Source organism: Eubalaena glacialis, chromosome 13 (assembly GCF_028564815.1).
Source record: "Eubalaena glacialis isolate mEubGla1 chromosome 13, mEubGla1.1.hap2.+ XY, whole genome shotgun sequence".
Lineage (NCBI taxonomy): Eukaryota > Metazoa > Chordata > Mammalia > Artiodactyla > Balaenidae > Eubalaena > Eubalaena glacialis.
In genome coordinates this window covers 57,589,232-57,609,928 of record NC_083728.1, presented here as the reverse complement: position 1 = coordinate 57,609,928, position 20,697 = coordinate 57,589,232, and the positions used below count along the sequence as shown (strand labels likewise).

Here is a 20,697-nt window from a genome sequence, read left to right as displayed (position 1 = left end):
TAGGACCAGTCCTATCAGATTAGGGCCCTACTCTTATGGCCTCATTTAACCTCAATTACCTAAAAACTCTATCTCCAGATGAGTCACATTGGGAGTTCGGGCTTCAACATATGAATTTTAGGGGAATACAATTCAATCCATAGCAAATGGCATAATTAGAACAGAAATATATATATATTTAAATACGTGTGTATTAGGAGAAAACGTGTCAAATGAAGGAATAGCTAAATCAGAAAAAAAAGTGTTTTAAAGATCCTCATGTTCCAATAAAAACCTAAATAGAACTGTAAAAATAGAGACCATCCTGGTGAATCACTGAACTTCAAGGATAAAGAAATATTCCTACAAGCATCCAGGCAAAAAAACCCCACAAAATACCAACTCAAATCACTGACCAGAAGGGAGAAAATCAGTCCACCCTCTCTCAGTCCTCTCCCCAGACACTGTCAGCAGACAGTACAGGAATATCCTCAGAGGATGGAGGCAAAAGAGTACAATTCTAAGATGTTATAATCAGCTAAGTTAACAGGCAGACATTTTCAAGCACGCAAACATCGATGGACCCATAAACACCCTTGAAAAAAATTGAGGATGAAATGCAATCAGTGCTCAAATGATTCCAAATAACTCAGAAATGGGGCAGCTTTCACAAGAAAGTACTTGTAGTGGGCACTGAATTTAATGCGCATCTCAAACTTGAAGTGTCCACAAAGGTACTCTTGATTTTATTCTCTCTGCCTTTTCTACTATCCAGCTCAGTAAATGGTAAGTCTATACCAGTTGCTTAAGCCAAAAATTTAGGTTTTAACCTTAATCTCTTTCCCTCACCTCTCATATCGAATCCATCAGTAAGTCCTGATGATTCTGTCTCTGAAAGATATCTCAATGCCATCCACTTCTTTTCTTGTTTCAGTTACAAGTATCAGAAGTCCAATTCAACCTAGCTTAAGCACCCGCCCCCCCCCCCAAAAGGATTCATTACTCACATAACTGCAAGTCCAAAGTGGAATAAACTACAGAACACAGCTAAATCCAAGTATTCAAATAATATAATCAAAGTTTGTCTCTCTCTCTCCATTCTACTTTCCTCTGTGTATCTTCTTGTCAGGCAGTCCCTAAATACATGGTGGGGTGGGGGGAGGAGATGGCCCCCAGGAGCTCTAGGCTTATATCAAAATCCCAGAGAGAAGAGTGTCTCCTTCCTGGTAGTTCCTAGGAGGACTCTTATTGGGTTAGCTTGGGTCCCAGCAGAGTGGCAGGTGTAAGGAGGGTATGGAAAATGGGGGAGAAGAGGTCAGCACCTCCTGAACTATATGGAATAGTTACCCCCCACACACATACACACACACAAAGAAGGTTTCTATTACCAGCAGAAATGGGGCGGGGTGCACAAAGCATACCTCCTTTGCTCTCCAGAAAACAGAAATCCTTCCTACATACAAAATTTCCAAACTTCTCAGCCTAATATAATAAACCATCTATGTGCAACATAAAACACACTTGCTCCCTCTTCAAAAGAAGATCTGCTATGTTTTGTGCAGTTTCTGTATCCAAGATCAAGGCTAGGCTGTCTGGGCAATGTGCATTTCTCTGGTCCTGGTCTACATGTGACTCCCTGGGCTATGGCAGTTTGGGCTAAAAGATGAGAATATGACTACCCAAGTCATCCAACATACACTGAAAGAGGGAAAACTGGTTGTATTTGCCATCCTTCATGGCCTTTCACAGGTAGGGAATAGGAGGCAATTTCCCTTCTGAGCAGCTGCAGAACCTTAGTAGCCCACTTCTTACTGGTGTGATTTTGAGAAACACCTAGAGACTAACTTAGGGGTTGAACAATTACAGAATTTTGCTTATTAAACATTCCCCCCGGGCTTCCCTGGTGGCGCAGTGGTTGAGAATCTGCCTGCCAATGCAGGGGACACGGGTTCGTGCCCTGGTCTGGGAAGATCCCACATGCCGCGGAGCAACTGGGCCCGTGAGCCGCAATTACTGAGCCTGCACGTCTGGAGCCTGTGCTCCGCAACAAGAGAGGTCACGATAGTGAGAGGCCCGCGCACCGCGATGAAGAGTGGCCCCCGCTTGCCACAACTAGAGAAAGCCCTCACACAGAAACGAAGACCCAACACAGCCATAAATAAAAATAAAAAATTTAAAAAAAGCTAAGTTTAAAAAAAAAAAAAAAAAAAATTCCCCCCATGCCCCAGAAATAAAACTCCAGTAAAATATCAGTCAGTTGCCAGTCAATTTACATTATGTTGGCTCCTTAAGCTAGGAACTAAAACCAGATACTCTGTCCAACCACAGGACTTGAGTTTGGATGGCAGCCATGAAGTTCTGTCTCTTTCCACAGATAAGGTCTCTCAGGTTCTCAGTTTACTACTTCTAGAAGACTTGATCCCTGACTCCAAAAGGACTGAGATATTGATGTGGTTCACTGAAATTAGTTTAGTGGAGTTCTTGTTGAAAATACTTTCTAAATGAAAATTCATCATTGCTGGTGTAATTCTGACTTAAAGTATGCATTCAAATCATCCTTGGGGTCAAAATGTCCACCATATGAAAAAATGGTCAATATAAGTGGGTCAGAAAAGTTTATACACATCCATGGACTATTCATGAAAACAGAGTTGTGTCAACCATAAAGAAAATGTCAGATTCTAAAAAGCTGAATAATGCTGACCATATTCCTAGATCAAAATGTACTGAAAGTAAATATTAATAAAATAAAAGCACTAAGCATAGGAAAAACAAACAAACAAAAAAACAAAAAAAACAAAAAAAAACACTGCAAACCTTTGAAAATTAAAAACTCTCTTCTAAACCACAAAACACTATATAGACCAAGAAAATGAGAGGCTATAGGCCATAGACTGGCAGAAAACATTTACAAAAGACATATGTCATAAAGGATTGTTATCCAAAATATAAAAAGAACTCATATAACTCAACAGTAAGAAAATGAACAATCAGATTTAAAAAATGAAAAAAAATTTAATGAGCAAAAGACCTGAACTAAGGAAATGACAAATAAGTACATGAAAAGAGGCTCAACATCATTCATCATAGTGAATTGCAAATTAAAACAACAATGAGATACCACTACACACCTATTAGAATGGCCAAAATCCAAAATACTGACAATATCAAATGCTGGCTAGGACATGGAACAACAGGAAGTCTCATTCGTTAATGGTAGGAATGCAAAATGGAACAGCCACTTTGAAAGACAGTTTTGCAGTTTCCTACAAAAGTACACATATTCTTACCATACAATTCAGCAAATGTGCTCCTTGGCATTTACCCAAATGAGATGAAAAACTATGTCCATACAAAAATCTGCACACAGATGTTTATAGCAATTTTACTCACAATTGCCCAAACTTGGAAACAACCAAGATGTCCTTCAGTAGGTGAATGGAAAACAACCTGTGATACACAGACAATGAAATATTATTCAGCGCTAAAAAGAAATGAACTATCAACCATGAAAGACATGGAGAAAACTTAAATGCATATTACTAAGTGAGAGAAACCAATCTGAAAAGCCTACACACTGTACGATTTCAATGATATGACATTCTGGAAAAGGCAAAACTATGGAGACAGTGAAAGGATCAGTGGTTGCCTGGGTTTGTTGGGGAGGGAGGGATGAATTGGTGACCCACAGAGGATTTTTAGGGCAGTGAAATTATTGTGTATGATACTATAATGGTGGATACATGTCATTATACATTTGTCAAGACCCATAGAATGTACAACACCAAGAGTGAACCCTACCGTAAACTATGGACTTTGGGGAATAATGATGTTGATAAAGGAGGAGGCTGTGTCTGTAAGGGGACAAGGAGTATATGGAAAATCTCTGTACCTTCCTCTAAATCTTGCTGTGAACCTAAAACTGCTCTAAAAAATAAACTCTATTTAAAAAACTATACTGATGCAAAATTGTATCAACAGGAAAATTCATAATCCTAAACCCCTTCACTATTAAATTAGAAAATTTTAAAAGTCATACAAATTAAATTAAAAATCAATTAATTGGGAATGTGTGTAATTTTTTATTACACAGACCATAACTGGTTAAACTGATTCAAGGAAATAGGTCTGTGCAGTTACACAGCTGCAAGAGCTTCTTATAGGTCATTAACATCTTTATCACCCACTGTTAGGGATACTAAGGATGTGTATGATGCTTTAGCTTAATGAAAGTGTTGTTGATGAGAGGAAAGAAAGGCAGTCCTTCTTAAACAAAATATAGATGTAATCAAATGTTCAGTTTATGTAGTTATAACTTGAAAGGTATTTTTAAGATATGATAGTTGAGATTCTGGCAAGAAGAGGATCACTGTTATAGTACGCATGACTATAGTCTGTAACAACCCTTTCCAATTGAAAGAATTGTTTATGTAATGTGTTTTCTTAATTCTAAATTTCTTAGAAACACAAGATATTGTTTCATAGCAGAGAGTTTAAATTTAAAAAGAGAAAAGAAGGATTGATGGTTGGGAAATAAAACCCCTAAAATAAATAATCCACTAGCACACCAAGTCAACACAAAAAGGGAGCCAACATATTAATTAAGAATAAAAAAGGGAGTTAATTTAATTGAGAATAAAAAAGAGAGTTAAGATTTATCCTTCTAAACTATTCCAACTGACATATTAATTAAGAATAAAAAAGGGAGTTAAGATTTATCCTTCTAAACTATTCCAAAAAGTTGCAAAGGAAGGAATGCTTCCAAACTCATTCTATGAGGCCAGCATCACCCTGATAACAAAACCAGACAAAAATATCACACAAAAAAAGTAAATTACAGGCCAATATCACTGGTGAATATAGATGCAAAAATCCTCAACAAAATATTAGCAAACAAAATTCAACAACACATTAAAAGGATCATATACCATGATCAGGTGGGATATATCCCAAGGATGCAAAGGTGGTTCAATATCCACAAATCAATCCATATGATACACCACATTAACATACTGAAGAATAAAAACCATATGATTTCTCAATAGATGCAAAAAAAAGCTTTTGACAAAATTTAACATCAATTTATGATAAAAACTCTCCACAAAGTGGGTATAGAGGGACCATTCCACAACCTAATAGGGCCATATATGATAAGCCCACAGCTAACATAATACTCAACAGTGAAAAGCTGAAAGCATTTCCTCTAAGATCAGGAATAAGACAAGGATGTCCACTCTCACCACTTTCATTCAACATAGTATTGAAAGTCCTAGCCATAGCAATCAGACAAGAAAAAGAAATAAAAGGAATCCAAATTGGAAAGGAAGACGAAATAGGCAAACTACCTGAAAAAGAATTCAGAGTAATGATAGTAAAGATGATCCAAAATCTCAGAAACAGAATGGAGAAAATACAAGAAACATTTAACAAGGATCTAGAAGAACTAAAGAGCAAACAAACAGTGATGAACAACACAATTACTGAAATTAAAAATACTCTAGGGCTTCCCTGGTGGTGCAGTGGTTGAGAATCCACCTGCCAATGCAGGGGACACGGGTTCGAGCCCTGGTCCGGGAAGATCCCACATGCCGCGGAGCAACTGGGCCCTTGAGCCACAACTACTGAGCCTGCGCATCTGGAGCCTGTGCTCCGCAACAAGAGAGGCCGCGACAGTGAGAGGCCCGCGCACCGCGATGAAGAGTGGCCCCCGCTTGCCGCAACTAGAGAAAGCCCTCGCACAGAAACGAAGACTCAACACAGCTAAAAATAAATAAATTAATTAATTAATTTAAAAAAAATACTCTAGAAGGAATCAATAGCAGAATAACTGAGGCAGAAGAACGGATAAGTGAGCTGGAAGATAAAATGGTGGACATAACTGCCAGGGAGCAGAATAAAGAAAAAAGAATGAAAAGAATTGAGGACAGTCTCAGAGACCTCTGGGGCAACATTAAACACAACAATATTTGAATTATAGGAGTCCCAGAAGAAGAAGGGAAAAAGAAAGGGTCTGAGAAAATATTTGAAGAGATTATAGTTGAAAACTTCCCTAACATGGGAAAGGAAATAGTCAATCAAGTCCAGGAAGCATAGAGAGTACCATACAGGGTAAACCCAAAGAGAAACATGCCAAGACACATATTAATCAAACTATCAAAAATTAAATACAAAGAAAAAGTATTAAAAGCAGCAAGGGAAAAGCAACAAATAACATACAAGGGAATCCCCATAAGGTTAACAGCTGATCTTTCAGCAGAAACTCTGCAAGCCAGAAGGGAGTGGCAGGACATATTTAAAGTGATGAAAGGGGAAAACCTACAACCAAGATTACTCTACGGAGCAAGGATCTCATTCAGATTCGATGGAGAAATTAAAACCTTTACAGATAAGCAAAAGTTAAGAGAATTCAGCACCACCAAATCAGCTTTACAACAAATGCTAAAGGAACTTCTCTAGGCAGGAAACACAAGAGAAGGAAAAGACCTACAATAACAAACCCAAAACAATTAAGAAAATGGTAATAGGAACATACATATCGATAACTACCTTAAATGTAAATGGATTAAATGCTCCCACCAAAAGACATAGACTGGCTGAATGGATACAAAAACAAGACCCATACATATGCTGTCTACAAGAGACCCACTTCAGACCTAGGGACACATACAGACTGAAAGTGAGGGGGTGGAAAAAGATATTCCGTGCAAATGGAAATCAAAAGAAAGCTGGACTAGCAGTTCTCATACCAGACAAAATAGACTTTAAAATAAAGACTATTACAAGAGACAAAGAAGGACACTACATAATGATCAAGGGATCAATCCAAGAAGAAGATATAACAATTGTAAATATTTATGCACCCAACATAGGAGCACATCAATACATAAGGCAAATGCTAACAGCCATAAAAGGGGAAATCAATAGTAACACAATAATAGTAGGGGACTTTAACATCCCACTTTCACCAATGGACAGATCATCCAAAATGAAAATAAATAAGGAAACACAACCTTTAAATGACACATTAAGCGAGATGCACTTAATTGATATTTATAGGACATTCCATCCAAAAACAACAGAATACACATTCTTCTCAAGTGCTCATGGAACATTGTCCAGGATAGAGTGTATCTTGGGTCACAAATCAAGCCTTGGTAAATTTAAGAAAATTGAAATCTTATCAAGTATCTTTTCCGACCACAACGCTGTGAGACTAGATATGAATTACAGGAAAAAAACTGTAAAAAATACAAACACAGGGAGGCTAAACAATACACTACTAAATAACCAAGAGATCACTGAAGAAATCAAAGAGGAAATCAAAAAATACCTAGAAACAAATAACAATGAAAACACGACGACCCAAAACCTATGGGATGCAGCAAAAGCAGTTCTAAGAGGGAAGTTTATAGCAATACAATCCTACCTCAAGAAACAAGAAACATCTCAAATAAACAACCTAACCTTACACCTAAAGCAATTAGAGAAAGAAGAACAAAAAAATCCCCAAAGTTAGCAGAAGGAAAGAAATCATAAAGATCAGATCAGAAATCAATGAAAAAGAAATGAAGGAAACAATAGCAAAGATCAATAAAACTAAAAGTTGGTTCTTTGAGAAGATAAACAAAATTGATAAACCATTAGCTAGACTCATCAAGAAAAAAAGGGAGAAGACTCAAATCAACAGAATTAGAAATGAAAAAGGAGAAGTAACAACTGACACTGCAGAAATACAAAGGATCATGAGAGATTACTACAAGCAACTATATGCCAATAAAATGGACAACCTGGAAGAAATGGACAAATTCTTAGAAAAGCACAACCTTCCGAGACTGAACCAGGAAGAAATAGAAAATATAAACAGACTAATCACAAGCAGTGAAATTGAAACTGTGATTAAAAATCTTCCAACAAACAAAAGCCCAGGACCAGATGGCTTCACAGGCGAATTCTATCAAACATTTAGAGAAGAGCTAACACCTATCCTTCTCAAACTCTTCCAAAATATAGCAGAGGGAGGAACACTCCCAAGCTCATTCTACAAGGCCACCATCACCCTGATACCAAAACCAGACGAAAATACTACAAAAAAAGAAAGTTACAGCCCAACATCACTGATGAATATAGATGCAAAAATCCTCAACAAAATACTAGCAAACAGAATCCAACAGCACATTAAAAGGATCATACACCATGATCAAGTGGGGTTTATCCCAGGAATGCAAGGATTCTTCAATATACACAAATTAATCAATGTGATACACCATATTAACAAATTGAAGGATAAAAACCATATGATGATCTCAATAGATGCAGAAAAAGCTTTTGACAAAATTCAACACCCATTTATGATAAAAAACTCTCCAGAAAGCGGGCATAGAGGGAACCTACCTCAACATAATAAAGGCGATATATGACAAACCCACAGCCAACATCATTCTCAATGGTGAAAAACTGAAACCATTTCCACTAAGATCAGGAACAAGACAAGGTTGCCCACTCTCACCACTATTATTCAACATAGTTTTGGAAGTTTTAGCCACAGCAAACAGAGAAGAAAAAGAAATAAAAGGAATCCAAATCAGGAAAGAAGAAGTAAAACTGTCACTGTTTGCAGATGACATGACATTATACATAGAGAATCCTAAAGATGCTACCAGAAAACTACTAGAGCTAATCAATGAATTTGGTAGAGTAGCAGGATACAAAATTAATGCACAGAAATCTCTTGCATTCCTATACACTAATGATGAAAAATCTGAAAGAGAAATTAAGGAAACACTCCCATTTACCACTGCAACAAAAAGAATAAAATACCTAGGAATAAACCTACCCAAGGAGACAAAAGACCTGTATGCAGAAAACTATAAGACACTGATGAAAGAAATTAAAGATGATACAAACAGATGGAGAAATATACCATGGATTTATATGTTTTGGTACATCGAATACTCACAACAATCCTATGAAGTGCGTACTATACAATCTCCATTTTACACAAGGAAACCAAGCACAGAAAAGTTAAGACATTAAGATCTGGGATTCAATTTGAGGCTGTGTGGCCAGAGTCCATAACCAGTTTTAACCACTACAATATAATGCCTCTTAATCACTGAATAAAGGAGTATGTGTACAGCCCTTAGTCTAGAAGGCATCCCTCAATTATAACATAGTCCTATGGAAACAACTGGAGAAACCCTATTCTAAAACTCTGCATTGGGGACCTCCCTGGTGGTGCAGTGGGTAAGACTCCGTGCTCCCAATGCAGGAGGCCCGGCTTCGATCCCTGGTAGGGGAACTAGATCCCACACGCACGCGACAACTCAGAGTTTGCATGCCGCAACTAAGGAGGCCGCATGCCGCAACTAAGGAGGCCGCCTGCCACAACTAAGACCCAGCGCAACCAAATAAATTAATTTAATTAAATAAAATAAATTCTGCATTGAATACCAGTAACTACTGTACCAAAAAAAATACATATATAAGCATATGTAGGTATAGCTAGCTAGCTAGCTAGTATTTGTGCCCCTCAAAAGAAATAGGTGCTAAAATATTGGTTTCATTTTAAAATCGCATATAGTATATATAGGTATATTATTATGTATGTCAGCCAACTATTATAATGACTAGGTTTACTGCCTTTTGTAAAGCCATAAAATTTGTTTATGAGTGACACCATCGACTTTAACATTTGCCATCAATCTTGAGAAATGTCTGAGCCATGTGAATCCCAAGAAGTATACCATGTAATTTCTATGCATATATTCATGGTATATGAATGTGAGTAATTCACGTACCATAGAGTATTAAAGAGCTCAGGAACCTGAACACCTGAGTTCCAGTCTCATCTCTACTGTGTACTTTGAACAAAATTATGACCATTATGTGGGCCTCCCAATGGAAGGAGAAGACTAGATGGAGCATCTACGTTTGTTCTGTTTTTTTCAGTAGTGGGCCTTGAGCAGAACATTGGTGGATTTTTCAGTGATTGTTGAAGAGCATCAGAAGAGTCCAGCCCACTGTGGGCAGTTGTTTTTGAACAGGAGTCCAGAGCCTGGAATCTTTGCATGTGACAATCTGCCTTTGCCAGTGACCTTCACACCCTCCCAGTTCATGATTATGATAATTGATAATAATTACAATAGCAGGCACCCTAACATGATTAAGAACAAAGATATAGAACTCTTTGCAGTTGTCTTTTTTTTCTCAATAAATTTATTTATTTATTTACTTTTGGCTGTGTTGGGTCTTCGTTGCGGCACACGGGCTTTCTCTAGTTGTGGCGAGCAGGGCCTACTCTTCGTTACAGTGCATGGGCTTCTCATTGTGGTGGCCTCTCTTGTTGCAGAGCATGGGCTCTAGGCACTCAAGCTTCAACAGTTGTGGCACGTGGGCTCAGTAGTTGTGCCTCGCAGGCTCTAGAGCACAGGCTCAGTAGTTGTGGCACACGGGCTTAGTTGCTCCGCAGCATGTGGGATCTTCCTCGACCAGGGCTTGAACCCATATCCCCTGCATTGGCAGGCGGATTCTTAACCATTGCGCCACCAGAGAAGTCCCCAGATGTCTGTCTTGATCTGCATGGTCATTCTTTTTCCAGTGCCCCTACCCTCACCTTCCATATAAGGGAAATTCTGAGTCAGCCAGTTCTGTTTCTGGATTTGGTTATGCAAAACTGGGATCAGGTTTAGAAGGGGTTTGAAAAAAATTGCAAGGTGTAACCAATGTAAGTTAGAAATGGGAAGGATGGGTTCCTGAAATTAAAAAAGATTAAGGAAGAGAAGCAGGGCGAAGAGAAGGACCAGTCAGCCAGGTTCATAGAGTTTTTCCCAACACTTTTGTTGGGAGGGAAGGGGTGCAGTCTGTGAGGAAAAATGGGGAGAGACGGTTTTTAAGATGTTTGTCACATACTAATAATCCACTTTTCTACCTATCCAGTAATTGCCTTCAATTTTTTTTTTTTTCTGAATCCTCATTACAGAGACCAGACTATATAAGTCTCTAGTTATACTCCCACTATACTACCATTTATTTGGCATTTATGTGCCAGGCATTGCGATAAGCACTTATGTTTTTTTCTCATTTCACTTTGAAATACTAATTACCTTTGAGTTTGGTATTATTTTAATTTCAGGGATAGGAAATTGAGGTTCAGGAAGTTTAAATGCCATGCCTGCACTAGTTAGGGGATAGGGTCAAGATTTGAAGCCAGGTCTTTGTGACCCTTTCATTCAACAAATATTTATCAAATGCCTCCTCTGTGCCAGACATGCTAGGACCCTGGGATGTAGCCATGAACTAGACAAAGTCCCTTTACTCATGGAGCCCATCTTCTGGTGAGAGACAGAAAAAAAGTAAACAAACAAGTAAATAACACTACTTCAGGTAATAAAAGATGTTAAGTAAACAAATGGGGCACTGAGACGCTCTTATCACTAATCCATAAACAGTCTTGGGGGGCAGAGGTCTGCCTCCCGAATTGGGTCATTACTTTACGATTCAGTCAGTCTTGTCCTCATTCCAGAGGCGCGCTTGGAGCAGGGACAGGGCCCGGCTGGTCAGCAGGCGGCGTCCTGGGCCCGGCGACCTCCACCAGGAGCCGCCAGAGGCTGGGCTGAGGGAAGCCGGGCAGTTGGGTAGCCGGCAGGTGCACGTCGGGCCGCGGGAGGATCCTCGGAATTGATGGGCCGCTGGCAGCGCTCACGACCTGGGCAGTCGGGAACCGAGTGGCCAGCCCGCGTGGACTGTTAGCCACGCGCCGCCCCCGCCTCGAGACCCTCCGCCCCCGGTGATCCCTGTCGGGCCTCGGGACCCTCCCGTCCAAGGTGACCCCCAACCCAGCCTCACAACTCTCCCGGCTTCAGGGGACCCCGACCCGACCCGTGACCCTCCTGAGGTAACCCTGACCCTAACTCTCGACCCTCCTGCCTGAGGTGACCCCGAGGCCTCCCTGCCCCTCTGAACTGCGCCCCGGGACGGCGGCCACACTCAGGGACGCTGGGCCGTCCTGCCCACCCCACGGTCGTTTTCTAGAAATTTCCTAGGAAGGTCCACCCCCAGGGCCTCTTCCGCCCAGCAGCATCCGTGCCAGGCCTGAGGCAGCAAAGCGCCCTCCCTCCGTGAGAAGGTGTCCGGCGCCCAACGAAAGACAGTGCTGGAGGGCAAATGGAGGATGGCCAGGGAAGGCAGAGATTCGGGCGAAGACTACTTCAGCCGCCTGTAAGTCCCTGCGGACCACGCGAGTCTCCTCCCGGATCCAGCCCTCGCCCAGACTCCCGCGTGTCGCCCCTTCTGCCGGCCTTGCAGCGGGCGCGCTGAGCCCTACGCAGGCGCGATCAGGGGCGGGGCGGGGCGGGGCGGGGCGGGGCGTCCCGGGGAGGGGCGTCCCGGGGAGGGGCGTCCCGGGGAGGGGCTGGCACCCGCAGGGCGGCCCAGTGCGCATGCGCGAGCCGGCCGAGGCGCGCCCCCTGCAGGACTCAGAGCGGCCAGGTCCTCCGCCCGTCGTGGGTGTCAGGCGCCCCCTCCCCGCCGTGGCGGCCTAGCAGTTGTCAGCAGCGGTCGCCGCCGCCGCGAGGCCAGAGCAGAGCCGGGAGCCGAGGGAAGGGGCCCCGCGAGAGGGCAGCGCCCCGGCCGCCGCCGCCCGGGCGCTAAGGGTCGGTGAGTGCCCCAGAACTCGCCGCTCGCGCGCGCTGGCTCCCAAGGCTCGAGATTTGGGGGCCGCTTCCCCGCCCGGGGCCCCCTCCCCAGCGCGGGCTGCCGCCCTCCCCGGCCGGGCACCCGGCCCCTCCCGCGGCCCTGCCCCGCCCCCGCCCTGCCCGCGGCCTCCTCCGGCGGCGCAGCAGGTGCATCTCGCAGCAGTGCAAGGCCGCCCTGACTCAGGCTTCCCCTCGGCGCGAGCCTCTGGGCGTGTCCTCATCCCCTCAGGCAGTTCGCCAAAGCCGGTCCACCTTGGAGAAACGTAACCTTCCCGGAGCTAGAATCGCTGTGGAATCCTTTGTGCCGAGCCGAGGAGGGTGGACAGACATTTACCACGCTGAGACCCGCTGGCCTTCACCCGGCAGACAGTTTGAGCACTTGCCTGCTGAAGCCAGGCGGCATCACAGGCTGGGGATCTGAGGCAGGCCCGCCAAGGATGCTGCTGGCTCATCTCTCGGTTGCAGAGATTCCCAGTGTGGGTGGGAATGCGTCCCCGTAACGGAGTCCGCCCTGCTCCCAAACCCGCCTTCTCATGAGCCTCAGAATGGGGGTCCAGTGGTCCGCTGTTAGTGGTGGGAGTTGTGTGGGGGACGGAAGGAAAGGGACCTCCTGGTCTAGGCAGAAGGGCCTGCAACAGCCCTGGTGCCCATGGTCAGTCTGTACTTGGTATGAATTTGTGTTTTCATAGGTGTTGGCTCCTTCCTGAACTAGACTATAAGCTTCATGAGGGCAGGGACTATCTCCTAAATGAGGGCTTAGGACACATGCTTGGTGCATATTTGTCGCATGCATGAATGCCCCTCCTCACTTCCTTGGACGTTGCCTAATTAAAGCCTGTTACCTGATAGGGTTGTTTCTGTTTGTTTGCCCCTTTGCTTCCTGATCTGTGAGCTCCCTGAAGGCACAGATTGTCTCTTGTTGGGGCTTGCACTCCTAGCACATAGCCAGCACCTGGCACATGAGAGGCACTCAAGGAACGCTTGCTGAAAAAGTAAGTGGATGAGACCCTGTAGCAGGGTGGAAATCCAGGCAAGGTGCAAGTGGAAGAGTTATGCTCTTTTCTCCTGAGCAGCTATATCATTTGATTCAGAACATTTTGATGCTGCCTTTTGTAAATGTGAAAAGGTTAAGGATGTTTTCCTTTAGAAAGTTAACATCATTGGAAAAGTAAAAGAAAGGGAAAACAGGTAAAAATGGATGCCATGGGAATCCCCCCACCTTTTTTAACTTCTCAGAGGTTTGTTTGGTTTTTTTAATTGAACACTTGCTTACTATATTTGACAAACAGGATGACATCTTTCCTTCTCTAAGGTGATCTATCATCATTCTGATGAAACAGCCTTTTGGAACAAGAGAGGGAGCTCAAGCTGTTGGTTTTTTTTTTTTTCTGAGTTACTAGCTTTCCACAGTGCATATGCCAGGCAGTCCATGGGAACCTGTTTTGACTTAGTCTCAACTGGGAAGGCCCAGGTAAGACTCCCTAGTTGACAGTTTCTTTTCCAGCCCTGCTTCCTGAAACAGCAGTAGACTCCTCTGCTATTGAGTCTGTTGCAGGGTGGGGAGCATTCTAGAACTCTGGGGAGAATGATGGGCAAGGCTCTGTGCACGATCGGGGACCTTAGGATGGAGCTAAAGAGATGACTTATTCACAAGTAACTGACCTAAGACAGAACGAGATAAGTGCCACATGAGACATCCAGAAAAGCTGCCTCAAGTATGCAAAGGTGGAGGGATGGCTTTCAACAAGAGCAGAAGGTGGCAACCCTGACTGCATGTTAGAATCACCCGGGAAAGAGTCCCATGCCCAGGCCACAGCCCAGAATCTCCAGGGGTGGGCCTCCGGTATCAGTTTCTGTCTTAAAGCATCCCAGAAGATTCCATTGTGAAGCCAAGACAAAGAACCCCTGAACCAGTCAGGGTTGTCAGTGGCGGCTTCATAGAGGGGCCAGAACTGGACTGGGAAATGATAGGAAGGATTTCAGAAAGTAGAGATGGGAATGGTGGGTGATACTCCAAGCCGACAAAACCACAGAAGGCCCACACACTCCCGGGAAAGTGTAAGGCGTGGCAGTCCCTGTCCTGGGAGACTTGGGCAGTGCCTGTCCCCCTGACTGGCTGAGTCGTTCGCCACATTTGGAGAGATTTGGAGTCAATGGGCAGATAGGTGTGGTTGCAGGAGCTGAGTAATGAGCTTGCTGCCTTGCTTGTTGCAGAAGATCCATGGTTACCTCTCTCTGGGGATTCTCAATTGCCTCTTTACCTCATTTCCTACACCTAGAGAGGCAGAAGACTAGCAGGATGGGGAATGGGCCCGAGGCTGCAGCAGGGGTTAGGAGAGCAGGCAGTGGCACAGATTTTGTAGAACTCTCTCCCGATAGCCTCCTCTGGGCCACACCTTTGGCTTAAAAATATACCCCACCACTCCCTGCCAGGAGCTCCAGTGTAAACTCAGAGCCACATGATTCTGAGGAGCCCGCCGCCCTGACCCAGGACAGCACAGGTGGTGGCATTGAGTGTGAGACCCGTAAACTAGGTCTCCATCTGGGCCTCCCAATGCAAATGACCATGGCCTTGAACCTGGCCTCATGGGGCTCTTGGACAATGACTGTGGCTTGTGGCATTTGTTCCCACCTTAACCACACAAGGGTCATTTCTGTAAATAAGTTGTCCACAGGCTTTTTTCCTGTTCACTGCTATACGTAAAAGAATTAGAGCATGCACCACCATATATTTTATTTATTTATTATAAAAGAAAGCCATATACTACTGTCTTGAATATCACGGACATAGAAACATATACAAATGAAGACCTATTAAATGGATGAGAGGCGAAGTGAACACGATTAAATTTTTCAGTGTATCAATAGTACATAATCTATTGTACAAATGTGTGCTGTTTTTAAAAGAAAGCCATGTGATCAAGTCTACATCCCATTTATAACCTCTTGGTGAAACCTGAGTCCAGCATTTGAAGGTGTGGTTCTGAGTTCTGTTTATTTCAGTTCCTGGTTCTTGAGGGGTTCACAGGTAAGCACAGTGAACCTCAGGGAGGCATGCAGACTTGCTGTGCGTCTGGTACTTGTTTTTCAATCCCACCTGCCAGTCATTCGAGGGCTCTTGATGAATCTGGGCTGCTAAGTGTTCAGGGGCTATCAGGGGAGGTGAAAGTCCTGGCTTCCAAAGCTTTTGCTGTGCAGGTGTCAGTGTTCATGTGGATGGCACACTTGCCACATCCTTGGCAATACAGTCACACACCTGTGGAAACATCTCCAAACATCTGTTTTCATAAATGCTCTGTTCTTGGCACAGATTATTTTGAAAAGCTGTAACTCATGCATTGTCACCTTCTCCCGGAAGGGACAGATTTGAGTGCATTGGCTTAAAACCAGTAAGCTAGCTGACACGCTGCTGCACTCATTTGTCATTGAATAAAAAAAGAAAAAGGTTTCCAGGTTTGACACTTCTCATGAAAGAAAACGTGTACTTCCTCCTTAAGTTCTAAGTCACAAGATAACCAGGTATTCACAACTCCCCAGATCACTGCAAAGTATTGTAAAGCTTTAGCTATTTGAGTCTTTTTTTTTTTTTTTAATTGACCACAACCACGATATCCCAAAGCATGTAAACTCCAACACACCTGAGAGACTTAAAGTAAACTAGCGGGCGAGGGCCAATCATCACCCACGTGTCACAGAGCCCCTCCTCTGTCAGGATTCTGTGACTGCTGACACACAGGCCAGCAAGAGTGCCAGGGTGCATTCATGTGTTAAATATTAGTAAAACCAATTTTTCCTCATTTTTAAAGTAGAATTTCTTGCCATTCCTTTACTCTAGCAGATTGTCTTGCTCACCCCACTTGAAGACCAATAGTGGGGTTCACTGGTGGGGACCACCCTCTATAAATGTGCCTGCTATTTTCAGCCTATATTTTACGGTGCTTATTGGTATTTGGACATTCACCTGCAGAATCCACTGAATTAGATATTTTCACAATTTAAAAGATCAGGTACTGGGTAAAAGATTATAAGCAAAACAGAACACCCTCGAGCAGAATTACTGCACTTTTGGATCCCCTCCCCACCCCCCATCCCACCCCAACCCCCGCTCCTCCCCTGCTCCCTTCTTGGCACAGCATCTAAGGCCTTGGTCGGCTTCCCCTTCTGGCTCCGTCCCTGCTGCTCCTCCCCAGCCACTCAGAATTACTTGCTGTTCCCCCCACACACTTTTTCATTTCTTCATGATCCTATAATGCCCTCCCTACCTCAACTAACAAGAAACCCGAGACTGGTCTCCTGTGTCACCTGTTCCTGGGAGCCTTCCCAGAGCTCACCCTGTCTTACACATACACACAGAATCCTGATCTCCCGAATCTCATGATGCTTCATTTGGCTTCAGTTATAGTGATTACAGTACATGCAAGCATTTGCAGACTGTGAACTCCTTGGATTAAGAACACTGTGATTTTCATTTCCAGATCTTTAGTGCCTGGTATAAGTGCCTATCACACAGTAAGTACTTGGCAAATGTTTGTTGGATGAGTAAATGCTTTTTTGTTTTGTGTATCCTAAAAAAACACAGATTCTACCAGCAAACGTGAAGTACCCATCATGCCTTCTGCAGCGTGTACACACGTAGACTTAACACCACTGACTGTTGTGGGCTCCCCGTGTCCAGAAGGAAATGCTTTCCTAGCTGAGGTGGGTCCTCACCCACCTCGGTCTTCAGGAAAAGTGCCGAGTCCCAGCCAGCACCACCAGCAAGGGCATCTCTCTGTTCCACATGTGTGGTCAAGAGGGCAGAGCCCTGGTTGTCCGCTCTCTGTGTGACAGCAAGATGTCTGCCTTGACCTTACTGAGACCCCCTCCCTCCCAGCCATGACTTCCCCCAGGCCTGTGCAGACGGCTTCCGTGGAAGGAAAGGCACCAAGCTTGGGATATGACAGGACATGTGACATAACAGCGTGTGCCTGGCCCCGGGGCTCCATCCACTTCTGCTTGCTGGCCTTGAGGCCCACTCGGCAGTGACCTTTCCAGAAGCGTTAACACCATTCTGTTCTGTATATGCAGAAATAAAAGCTTCTTTTGCTTGGGCACATAGCAAGGACGTATGCTATGTGCCCAAGGAGGACGTATTCAAGCCCATAATGAAAAAAAATACCCAAATCAGGAAGCAGAGGTGTCGGGACTCAACACGCAGTGGCAAGCACCCGGCACGGTGCTTCCAAACCAGGACAACCATTTCCCAAACCGGGACAGCCATTTTCAGAGGAATCCCATGTGCCATCAAGAGAGTTCTTAGGGACTTCCCTGCTAGTCCAGCGGTTAAGACTCCATTCTCCCAATGCAGGGGGCCCGGGTTCGATCCCTGGTCAGGGAGCTAGATGCCGCATGCCACGACTAAGACCTGGTGTGGCCAAAAAAATAAATATTTAAAAAAAAAAAGAGTTCTCAGAAGTTAGCAGCCCACAATAGGCACTCACTCTGGACCAGCTCCACTGCTCACCTGAAAACCAAACATTGAAATACTCAATGATTTGTGTAATGTTTAATATTTTAACGGTAAGCAAACACGCCTTTCCGTGGTAAAAAGAGCTTTCCCTTCCCTTCCTGCTCTGTCCTGGGAGGAGTGAAGTGAGCCTCGGGGGAAGTCCTCAGACGTTCTTGTGGGGCTTTGCGAGCGGTTGCTTTGGAGTGGACCCGCCTGGGCTGGTTCTGGATCGCAACCCCCGCCACTTCTGGGGGACTCTGAGTGCCGCGGTCTTAAGTGTTTTGAGGAACTTTAACTTCCTTTCCTCGTGTACATTTGCTGTCGTAACCAGAAAGCTTCCCAGATTTTGTAATTCTGGGAGTCTCCTCCTTTAAATTCCTTTTCTGCTCAAACAGAACAGACGCGAGTATCGCATTTAGTGAGACTTCAGATAGAGCATGGCAGGCACAGAGCAAAGAGCTGGGTGCCTTGGGGAGACAGAAACACGTACGATGTCTGTTAAGGTGGTGGGGCTCAAGGGATATTTTTTCTTTTTGATTTCTAATGTTAGGTTCTGGGAGAAATACATACAGACTTTACAAAGATGTTTGCTGCTTTTAGGATACACAAGGCTGTAGGGGTGCAGTGGTAAAAACACAGACTAGGAAGCTCAGATCCTGGGTCTGTGGCTTGCTTCCTGTGTGATCGTGGGTCAGGCACTTCCTCCTAGTTTCTTAGTCTTGAAAGGGTGATGGTACCAGAAGTTAGGGCTGGATTAGGAGGCTCTATAAATATAAAAGTATATAAAATAAAAGCTTCTTACAGTTTATTGTACCAGGAGAGAACAAAAGCCACCCCAGCGTTTTCTGTTTCCCGAAATCCATGTTTCTTTGATATTGGACTTGGCTTTGCTTGAGTAACATGCTTGCAGTGTATTTTGCACTTCGATTTCCTAACTCGGTGAGAGGTGTTTTATGATTATTTTTTTAATTATGCTCTGGCACCCTCCATTTGCCCACAGGTGGCCGGAGCGTCATGCCAACGAGCCCCAGGCCCTTCCTGATGTCCCGTGAGGCATCAGTGGTCCCGAGCTCCAAGGTCAGCCCACCGCACTCCAGAGGCCTACCGGCCCCACCCCAGAGCCCTCTGTGCAGGGCCACCTCCTCCCAGCCAGACCTCCCGTAGCCCCAGAGGAAGGCCTCAGCCAGGAGCCTCTGCCAGGACTCAGGTCAGTTCCCCGGTGTTGCTGTCCGGTGTTGTCCTAGTGGGAAGGTGGACGGTCTGTCTCTCTGCCCTGCCCACCCCTCTGGGCCTAGAGAGGTGGGATTAAGCGTGGGGACGTGTCCTTTCTTGACCAGACTTTTCCAGAAAAGGAAGTCATCGACTTCTCTGACCAGAAGACTTCTTTGAACTGTGACCTTTTCACATTCCCCTCTTGGTAGAGGAGGAACCTTCATCTCGGCCAAGCCAGGCACCCATCAGCCCGCTGTGGGGATGATCAGCTCCGCTGGAGGCACTGCTTTCCCCTCTTAGCCTAAACCACTTCTTGAAACTGTTCATAGGCCATAGGCCTTCGTGGGTAACGTTACACTACTGCTCTTTTATTAACTGTCTATGACTGATTTTAAGACAGGTTTTTCCACCTTATTAATTTTAAAAGAATTTGGATAATTTATTAAGTTGCCACTTAATAGCACTTCATTACTATTTTAGCTTTAATCTCTCCATATTTTAACCATATGGTTAAATAAAAGCCATATTTTAAGTTAATTTGTAAATAACTTCTTGCAGTTGTGTTTTGTACTAATATTTACTGAGTGCCCTTTAAAGCTTAAATTTTGAGGAACTACTTTTAGGCAGATATGGACAGCTACACCTTTTTTTTAAAAGCAAGAGTTTAATTTAAAAATGAGCTTTAATGGAAATGATTTTTCAGCTAACTGAAGTCAAAAGCAAAACTGGCTGTTTCAAAAAAAAAAAAACAAGCTCTCGCTCCATGCGCACTGGGTCTCGAGGTGGGTTCTTTGGGCCGTAGTGTTAGAGCGGGTTAAGTAGTGAAGGATTTACCAGCCATTTGTCCGTGCCGTCCTGACGCGCCTAATGGATGGTGTTGGGTTAGTATCGATCTGAGTGTGGAGCCGGTTCACTGTACTCAGGACTCTTCCCTGTGAGTCACGGATACTTCTCCCCACTTGAAGGACCGTGAGCTGTGGAGGGCCCCTCTCCGCTCCATCTGCATCCTTGGCACAGACGGTGACCAGGAGCTCTCCAGGGCCTCCCCTCCTCTGCCGCCCTCGCTGCCCACCTCAGGTCCAGCCTCGGCATTCATGCCTGCAGCTTACGGAACTAGGTGCTTCTAGTCGTGAGCGTCCTGGGGTCTTCCTGACCTAACTCCAACTCCCTCCTTCTCTAGAGGTTAGTGTGGCTCCGTGTCTCTGTTTCTCACACTGCAGTCTCGTGACATGGATTTCCCTAAATTGAGGGAGACCTTTATAAAGCTCTGTTCTTGTTTCTGCTGTCACTGTGCTTGATAATCAGTCTCTCAGCAGATTTTCCCAG

General features: G+C 44.4%; 1 protein-coding gene across 4 annotated transcripts in view; it reads left to right on the top strand.

The window, feature by feature from the left end:
• Positions 1-12,452: 12,452 nt before the first annotated feature.
• The window catches only part of ABCA3 (ATP binding cassette subfamily A member 3), a 44,859-nt gene continuing 36,614 nt past the window's right edge, over positions 12,453-20,697 (top strand). For 3 of the 4 annotated variants that reach the window (XM_061210391.1, XM_061210392.1, XM_061210388.1), the window contains exons 1-4: positions 12,453-12,633; positions 19,160-19,366; positions 19,497-19,717; positions 20,337-20,553. The gene's annotated coding sequence lies outside the window, so the exon portion shown is untranslated. The remainder of the gene's footprint in view (positions 12,634-19,159; positions 19,367-19,496; positions 19,718-20,336; positions 20,554-20,697) is intronic. The other variant, XM_061210389.1, reaches the window with a different exon arrangement.